This window comes from Peromyscus maniculatus, chromosome 4 (genome assembly GCF_049852395.1).
Source record: "Peromyscus maniculatus bairdii isolate BWxNUB_F1_BW_parent chromosome 4, HU_Pman_BW_mat_3.1, whole genome shotgun sequence".
In the NCBI taxonomy this organism is placed as follows: Eukaryota; Metazoa; Chordata; class Mammalia; order Rodentia; family Cricetidae; genus Peromyscus; species Peromyscus maniculatus.
In genome coordinates this window covers 62,944,320-62,953,418 of record NC_134855.1, presented here as the reverse complement: position 1 = coordinate 62,953,418, position 9,099 = coordinate 62,944,320, and the positions used below count along the sequence as shown (strand labels likewise).

The 9,099-nt window shown below is 40.0% G+C and overlaps 1 pseudogene across 1 annotated transcript; it reads right to left on the bottom strand.

Annotated features, from left to right (window-relative positions):
* Positions 1 to 207: 207 nt before the first annotated feature.
* On the bottom strand, positions 208 to 3,255 carry LOC102915922 (olfactory receptor 5G29-like; annotated as a pseudogene). Its single transcript, XR_013050327.1, has one exon. The product of XR_013050327.1 is annotated as an olfactory receptor 5G29-like (transcript).
* Between the last annotated feature and the right edge of the window lie 5,844 nt (positions 3,256 to 9,099).

Here is a 9,099-nt window from a genome sequence, read left to right as displayed (position 1 = left end):
CAGCCCAACTCTATAAAATTTTACAACAGATATATCACAAAAAAAACACAACAGAAGCAGATAAATATTTAGAACTTCCTCAATTTTCAGATAAACTCTACAGTGGTAGAACCAGGCTCATCCTGCAGCCTCTACTCCACTCCAGTGTCCTTTTAAGAATATACTCATGAACTGACATTTAAGGCACAGCATTAACACAATTCAATTTTACCTACCTGCTGGAAAATGTTTCCTTTTCATCTTTCTCCTGAATGCACCTATCACTCCCTTGTTCCTCAAGCTATAGATGAGGGGATTCAGCATGGGGATCACCACAGTTTAAAACAACGAAATCATTTTGTTGATGTTCAAGGAAAAACTTGCACTGGGTCAAACATAGATAAAGAAAAGAGTCCCATATAGGATAGAAACAGCTGCCAGGTGAGAGGAACAAGTGAAGAAGGCTTTTCGTTTCCCATCGACAGTTTGAATCTTCAAAATGGCTGTCAAGATGCAGACATAGGAAACTATGATAATCAGACCACTGAACACTCCTATTGCTCCAGACAAGACAAAAAGCACAATCTTATTGATCCAGGTGTCAGGACATGCTAAGGAAAATAATGGGGAAATATCACAGAAAAAAAATGGTTGATGAAATTTGGACCACAGAATGGTAAGCCAAAAGTCAAAGTTGTATGCATTGTGATGTTTATAATAGCAAAAGCATAAGCTCTACAACTAGATGCACACAGACCTTCTGGGACATAATGAGTGTATACAGCAAGGGCTTACAGATGCCTGTATACTGATCATACACCATGACTGCCAGGAGGAAGCACTCAGTTCCCACAAAAAGACCAACAAACCACATCTGTGCAGCACAGCCCATAAAAGAGATGGCTTTGCTCTCTGCAAAGATGTCACACAGCATCTTAGGGGCTATGGAAGAAGAGGAGCACACATCTCCAAAGGACAGGTGGCTGAGAAAAAAGTACATAGGTGTGTGCAGCCTGGGGTCCATCCATATGAGAGTGATCATGCCCAGGTTACCCCCCAGGGTGACAAGAGAAACAAAGAAAAAGACGATGAAGAGGACAATCTTCTGATGGAGGTTATCTGTGATGCCAAGGAAGAGAAACTCAGTCACTGCCATCTGATTCTTTTCTTCCATTGTCAGTTGGGTTCTGTTGTGAGACAAATGTGTATTCTTTTATTACAAACTATCACTAACAATTACAAATGCTTTAATTCAATAACAGGTTGACTTAAAGAGGTTTTTAACAGATTATTGGCCCATGTTATTGAACTAGAAGATGATATTTCTAGCCTCTGTGGGTAGTTGCTATGTAAATAGCTTGTAAAATGTTTGGCATTGGTCCCTATGGATTCTGTAACACTTCCCACAAAGATTGCATAACTATGTGATCTAAATCTCCTTCAATAAAATTACATTTTAAGAGGGAATTGCTATGTTTAGTAGTAGTTATAATTGTTCATGATCCTAAATATCTGTCCATAAAAAGAAACAATATACAAAGTCTTTAACAGATGCAGTGTCAAAGGCAGCTGATGTCATAAAAGGACATGAAACTTACCTAGGAGTTACAGGAATCTGATGATGAGAGCCAATTGCCATAAAAATAATGCCATATAATGCTAAAGTAATGTAAAATTATATTTCAGTATTTCTGATATTTTATATAAAATTCCTAGATATGCATGTTTAATCAATCAATAACATTCCTAAAATGTTGACTATGCCTTTCATTCACGATAATTTTGTGACTTGATAAAAGCAACTGTTTAAAAGTCCTAGAAGGAGATTATATAGGATAATTATTAAAATAAAATTGGTTAATGCAACATAATCAATTTATGTTCTCCATAAATAAAAGAAATAGAGTATTTAAGTCATTGATAATTTCTGTAGTTCAATATATAACACTTTCAAGTAGCTAGCAGTTACTATATTATTCAAATAGGATCAATAGTATAAAGTGATTGAAATTATTTGACTAATGTTAATTAGATGTTTTCCAGCAGTCACAAGCATTAATCTGGAATTTGTGGAGGAGGACTGTTATCCATTGCAGAAATGTTTATGTTTATGATTGTTTTATGATTTATGTTGTGTTATGTTTATTCTCACAAATAGCTGTGTGGTACAAAGGCAAGTACACATAGCACTAGCTTTGGAGCAATCATTGTTTGTTTGATTGGTTTGTTCTTATTTATTTATTGCGAGTAATTTTGAACCTTCCATAAAATATATTACATAATCTTTATGTTCTTCCTATGCCCTTTATGTTAGCATCTAGAAAGCCTTCTGCACATTAAGTCTTACAAAATTATTCATTTAAAACTGACAAAACTATATGCATTTTATATACAATGTGTTGTTTTAAATATATATACATTATGGATAGGCACATTGATCAAATTATCATGTAACAGTCTTTTCTCATGTTTTTCTTGATAAAGACATGCATAAAAATTTAAGGGCACATAAAATCTCTTAGCAAATTTTAAAACTACAATACACTGCTATAAAAATGACTCTAATTTACTTAAAATTAGGAAATTCTCTTTATAAGAAAATTAATTAACAAGTTTTCTAGGCTCATAGGACTTTGTGTTTCCAAAAGTTTAAACTGTTCCTAGTCTTTTTCCTCCATATTTTATAACCTTCATATAGTTCAGCATGCAATGCACTCACTTCTTTAAGGATATCTTTTCTGAATCTCCTTTACCGCTTCAAAGACAGTGATCATTTTTTGAATAAGGAAGGAAGATTCATCACCCTTCATGGTGATGGCCTTTCTGCAAAGCATGACCTCATAAGTACTCAGTGAAGAAGATGAATAATTGCCTGTGCTGGTGGACCTGGTCATGGAGAAAGAATTCCTGGATGAGTGTTCACCCACTTACTGCACAGAATAAAGAGCCTCATTTGGAGCTACCAATAACTCAAAGTCAGGTCCCTAATGAACTTAGCCTCAGGAGCTTACACCTGAAGGGACAAAATTAACATGATCTCAGCAGCATCAGGGCAAAGTATTAATTTCTAACAGTACTTTATTCTTAATGAAATACACTCTCTCATTTTCTTTCTCTCTCTTCCCCATAATAGTCCCCTCTGTACTATCATACCCTATCTTCTCCTCTCAGATTCAAACGAACTTGTAAAAGAACCCTATCTTCTATCAGCACAGACTAATGCAATAAACAGTCATTTGCTTAGCTTGAAGTAATTTTCTTTCCTCATGCTGAAACCAGAACATTTAGACATAAATCCTTATGCCATAATTTACACATTGCCACTTTCAGTAAGAGTCTAGTAGTGTCTAAGCCTTCTTCTAGTGGTTTGTTGCTCACTTAGGTACTGGAATGCTCACTGAGGGCATAAATTCAGAGTATCCAATACAGACTCAAAGAAAACTCTCTGGTGTATTCATTTTCATAAAGTCATCTAGAAAAGACCTGAAGAGATAAGACATTCATGCAAAAATCATACTCACTAGTAAGTGGATACTAGATGTAAAGCAAAGGATAACCAGACTACAGCCCACAGCTCCAGAGAAGCGAGCTAACAAGGAGGACCCAAAGAGGGGACACATAGATTGTTCTGGGAAGGGGAAATAGATGAGATCTCCATGAGTAAACTGGGGGTGATGGCGGGCAGAAAATGAAGGGAAGGAGATGGGGGATGAGAACGTAAGGGAACTGGATGGTCGAGCTGGAACAGAGATAGAATGGGAGAACAATGAAAGAGATACCATGATAGAGGGAGACATCATGGGAATAGGGAGAAACCAGGTGCTAGGGAAGTTCCCAGGAATCCACAAGGATGACCACAGCTAAGACTACTAGCAATAGTGGAGAGGGTGCCTGACCTGGCCTTCCCCTGTAATCAGATCAGTGAACACTCTGTCATCATAGAGCCTTTCTCCAGTAACTGATGGAAGCAGATGCAGAGATCCACAGCCAAGCACCAGGCTGAGCTCTAGCAGTCCAGTCAAAGAGAGAGAAGAGGGATTCTATGAGATCTTAAGGGGGGTACAAAAGGCTCTCCCTGGAAAGGGGACATAGAATAGATTTCATAGGTGGACTAGGAGTAGGGTGGGGCCAGGAACGGGAGGGATAAGATTGGGGTGAATACTGAGAGAAAGAACTATAATTGGGGGAGAGGGGAAACCTCAGGGGTGAGGTGGAAACCTAGTGCAATGGAAACTCCATAGAATCTATGAGAATAACCCTAATAAATGCTCCTAGTAATGAGGGGCACAGAGCCTGAATTGGCCATCTTCTGTAACTAGGCGAGGCCTCCAAAGTTGAGGGATTGGGATATCAACCCAGCCACAAAACTGTCGACCTACAGTTTGTCCTGCCTGCAGAGTATTCTGGCACAGGAGCCTAGCAGAATCACCATCAAAGAGACCAGAGATTTCATCCACCAACTGATGGGAGCAAATGGCAAAGCTCAGGGATTCCTTAGGAGGAGGGAGAGGAAGGATCTGAGGAATCAGAGGGGTCAGGGACACCACAAGAATGTGGCCCACAGGATCAACTGATCAGAAATCATGGGGACTTGCAGAAATCACAGAGCCTGTAGAGGTCGGACCTAGGTCCTCTCCATATGTGTTATAGCTGAGTTGCTGGTGTTCTTGTGGGACTCCTAACAGTGGGAGTGGGGGCTGTCTCTGACTCTTTTGCCCACTTGTATGACTCTTCTCTTACTGGGTTGCCTCATCCAGCCTTGATGTGATGGTATGTGCCTGGTCTTATTGTAGCTTCTTATGTAGTGTTTGGTGGATATCCCTGGGAGCATCCTCTTTTCTGAGAGGAGGCAGAAGGGGGCGGATCTGGAGAAGAAGGGAGGTGTGGGGAGAGACTTGGGGAAGGGGAGGGAGGTAAAACTGCAGTCAGGATGTAATATATAAGAGAATAATTTTAAAAAAGGATTGGACAGCACCTAAGAAACAACACCCAAGTTTGTCCTCTGCCATCCACTTCATGTATACACCTATGCATACACACCACACAGGAAGAAAAAAGAGGAGACTGTTGATGAGCAAGAAATACTTCTCAAATAACTCTATGTACTAAAAGTGTGCAAAAAAAATCCCAGAAAAAATAAAAGCAAAATAGTATTCTTCACGACAACAAATGTAAAAATTTCTTACAAAACCTTGACAAATAGAATCCAAATATAACCAGATAAAATATATTACAGAAGAGCATCTTTATAAAGACATTTGGATGTTTACGTGCAATTATTCATATTAATTGAGTTTTTAAACCAAACTATTTCTGTGGATACAGAAAGTGAGTATGAAAACTCATCAATACCCATTTCTAGTGTTTGATTAATTTTCTCTGTCCTGGTCTTCCATCTTCCTGGTGAAATATACTCCTACATATTTTATTTTGTCATATATGAAAGTTTCTCTTTCAGTTAAGTCATTTTACTGTGTAAAACAAGTGCTAACGTTTGGTGCTCAATTCTGTATTTTCCAACCTTATTGTATTCATTTACAGGTCATCACTTTCTAATGTAGTACTGAGGGCTTTACTTTAATTTTTTTTAGATTTATTTTCAGTTTTTATTTTAAATTTTAATTCTGCATACTGATTTCCAGTTAAATTCTACACTAATTTTTTTTTACTTTTATTGGTTCCTTGTAGATTTTACATCATGCATTCCAATCCCACTTATTTCCCCATCCCCTTGCATCAACCCTCTGCCCTTGCAACCCCCAAAAACAAAACCAAATTTAAAAGTAAAAACAAAACCAAAAAGATAAATAAATATTTTTTTTTAAAAAAAAGAATAATCTTGTCATGGAAACTGTAATGTGGCCCATTGAGTCACACAGTTTACCCTTTAGTCCATTTATCTTTTCTTGCCAGTGTTCATTGCCACATGTCAGTGGTCTGGCTCCAAGAGTCTGGCTTCTTCTATACAACCGACAATAGGTTTTCACTGGGATGGCTCTTGAATATCCTGTTGTCCTGTGTTGTGGAGATTCTGCTGTTTTGGATCTGTAGGTTCGTCCCCTTCATGTGCCCCAACAGTTCATAGATGAGGTGGATGTTGGGGTGGGCCAACTCATGACCCTGAGCTTGGGTGGTAGCTGGGCTGGTCAGCCCACCAGCTTTCCCACATCATCACCACCCCTGTGAGAGAGTCTCCAGCACTGCCTCTCATCCAGTGCAGCCTATTGCAAAAAGCAGCGCCAATTTTCCTGCTCTCTGGTCCTCAGATTCCGGTTCCCCTCACTTACCGCCAGGGCCAGCTCTGCTGTTTTGCCAGGCAAGGTACAGGGCCCTCTCTCCCATTTACTATAGAAAGTATATGTGCAGGGGAGGCGGGAGGAGGATCAGCTCTACTGGTCTCACCCTCTCAGGGCTGGCTCCCCTGCTCTGTCCAGGCAAGATGTAGGCCTGCTCTCCTGTGTGCGGCAGCTGGTGAGAAGCAAGGCTAGTATTTCTCTCACTCTCGTTACCCCAGGGCCAGCTCTCCTGCCTACCACTGGTAGCAAGTGACGGAGGGCATCTTTCCCTCACCCATGCCACCACAGGGCAGACAAGGGGGAGTGTGGTCGCATGAGCTCTATTCCTCTCATACCCTCAAGGCTGACTTAACTGCATCCCTGACAAGAGGGTCAGCTCTATTGTGCTGCCCAGATGAGAAGAGCCGGTTCTCTTGTGTTCTGTAGCTGGTGAGAGTCAGGACTAGCTCTCCTACTCTTGTGACCCCAGGACCAGCTCTCTCATTTGCTGCAGGTGGTAACGAGTGAGGGGTGAAAGGCATCTTTCTCTCAAGCATGCCACCACATGGCAGGCATGAGGAGGGGGCAGGGTCAGCTCTCCTGTTCTCACACCCTCAGGGTCTGATCACCTGTGTACCCTACCACAGGGTCAGCTATAGTGTACTGTCCAGGTGAGGTCCACTCCAGTGATGAGGTGGTAGGGCTGTCTTTCCCAAGTTCAGGGGTGGGGATGCTCTCTCCTGAGGGGTGGAGCTTGCTCTCTTGCTACAATACCCAGCCAGGGCCAGGACCAGCTATCCCAGCGCCAGTGAAGGGCGAGTTGGCTCAACACAACACAGTTCCAAAGACCCCCTGTAATAACACAGGCCCTGGCATTATCACAGACCCAAGCTGCAGCAGGACCATGGACCCAGACATGGCCTTAGGCAGCAGCTTGGTCCTGGACATCACCATGGCCTGGTGGCAGCACTGGCCACCCAGATCAGTATGGCCCCAGCTACAGCATGGCCCTTGGTCACCAACATGATCTCAGTTGGCAGACCTAACCCTGGGCAACTTCAGAAGCCTCAATGCTAACAGGAGCCATGGGCATTCCCCCAGACCCAATTGTAATTTTGACAGTTCCATATATATAATAAATTTTAGACATTTTCACACACACCCCATTACCTCTGTCATCCTCCTCCTTCTCCCACCAAAACCTGTTGTGGTTGCTCTCTTCGGGAGTGTAACTACTCATAAGCATCCCTCATTCTAGTAAACAACCTCTCATTCATGCTCATGTGAGCAATGATAATTAAATGAATGGGTCACACAGACATAAAAGGAGAAGAAGTTGCTGGTTTTCTATGTACAAGATTGCATCATGAGAAGATGGGGGTAATTTCCCTTATTCCCTTCCTATCTGCATGCCTTTTAATCCTAGCTGTTTCCTAATTTTTCTAGCTAAGGCTTCTTTTGCTTTAAGAGTAAAGAGGGCAATGGTAGTCACCCTTGTTTATTTACTCATATTACAAAGCAAGTTTTAAACTTTTCACCATTAGATGTGATGTTAACTCTGGGGCTTGTCACATACATAGCCATTATTGTATTGAAGTGCATTTATCCCTTGTCTAATTTTTTAATGTGTTCTATAATTAAAGGACATTAAACTTTGTCAAACCAATTTCTGCATTTATATGGTTCTTTTCATACTTTTTATGTAGTGCTTGTAGCTATCCTTGCAACCAAATCCTTAATTTGTGATGAATTATGGTATGTTGTAAAACTTTACTTGCTGGTATTTTCTTGACAAATATGGTGTGTGTGTTCATATAAGATTGGCCTATAATTTTCATTTCCTGTAATGTCTTTGTTTAGAATAAATATCATGGTAATCTTGGATTCATCAAATAATTTTTTTAAGTATTCCATACTTCTATTTTGGAAAACCATTTGAGAATTTTTATAATGGAAAATGTACTCTAGGGGCCATATGGCAATATGGTCATCTCTAGGCTATATGACCTGGTCCATAACAACACTGGTTGTACAAGACTGGGGATTTGAGTTCAATTTCCAGAACCACAAAAATGTGGAAAAAAAGAACCAGTTCCACAACACACACACACACACACACACACACACACACACACACACACACACTATTCTCATAATAATAATAAAAATTTTAATAAAAATATAATATCAGAAAGTGCTGTGCAACCTGCCCAGGGAGAGAAGCAAACAATAGTCCTAACAGCTGAAAGAAAAGATAAACACACCCATGAGGACACAGCATAAACACACTGAAATCATCAATAAGAAAATGGTGGTTCTACATACATGCTCCTGCAACTAATTTTTATTCAATTTTTGGGTATGGTTTTGCCTTTGTGAATAAATGATCGGTACTATGTATTGATCTACAACTTGAGTTGTTCCTACCTGTGGTTGTATAAAATAGTTTTCCACAAGCCAATAAGTTAATGTATAATATTTATATGTTTTTATTTATTTATGTGAATGTTCATGCACCTGCATGCATATATGTGCACCACATGCATGCAAGTGTCAGAAAAGCTAGAAAGGGGAGTTACATCCCCTGAAAATGGAGTTACAAGTGCCTGTGAGACACTCAATGTGGGTGTCAGATGCTAAATCTGGATCTTCTGCAAGAACATCAAGCACTCTTAACTAATGGCCCACCTCTCTGGCCCTTAATCATCTAAATCACTTTTGGATTTGCTTCATATTTCAAAGAAGGGATTTTCTTCTTATGATGAATATTGGAATTATTTCAATAATTTCAAAAAATTATTAATTTTTATTGCAGTAATACATCCAGTATTTTGAGGTCTTTTGT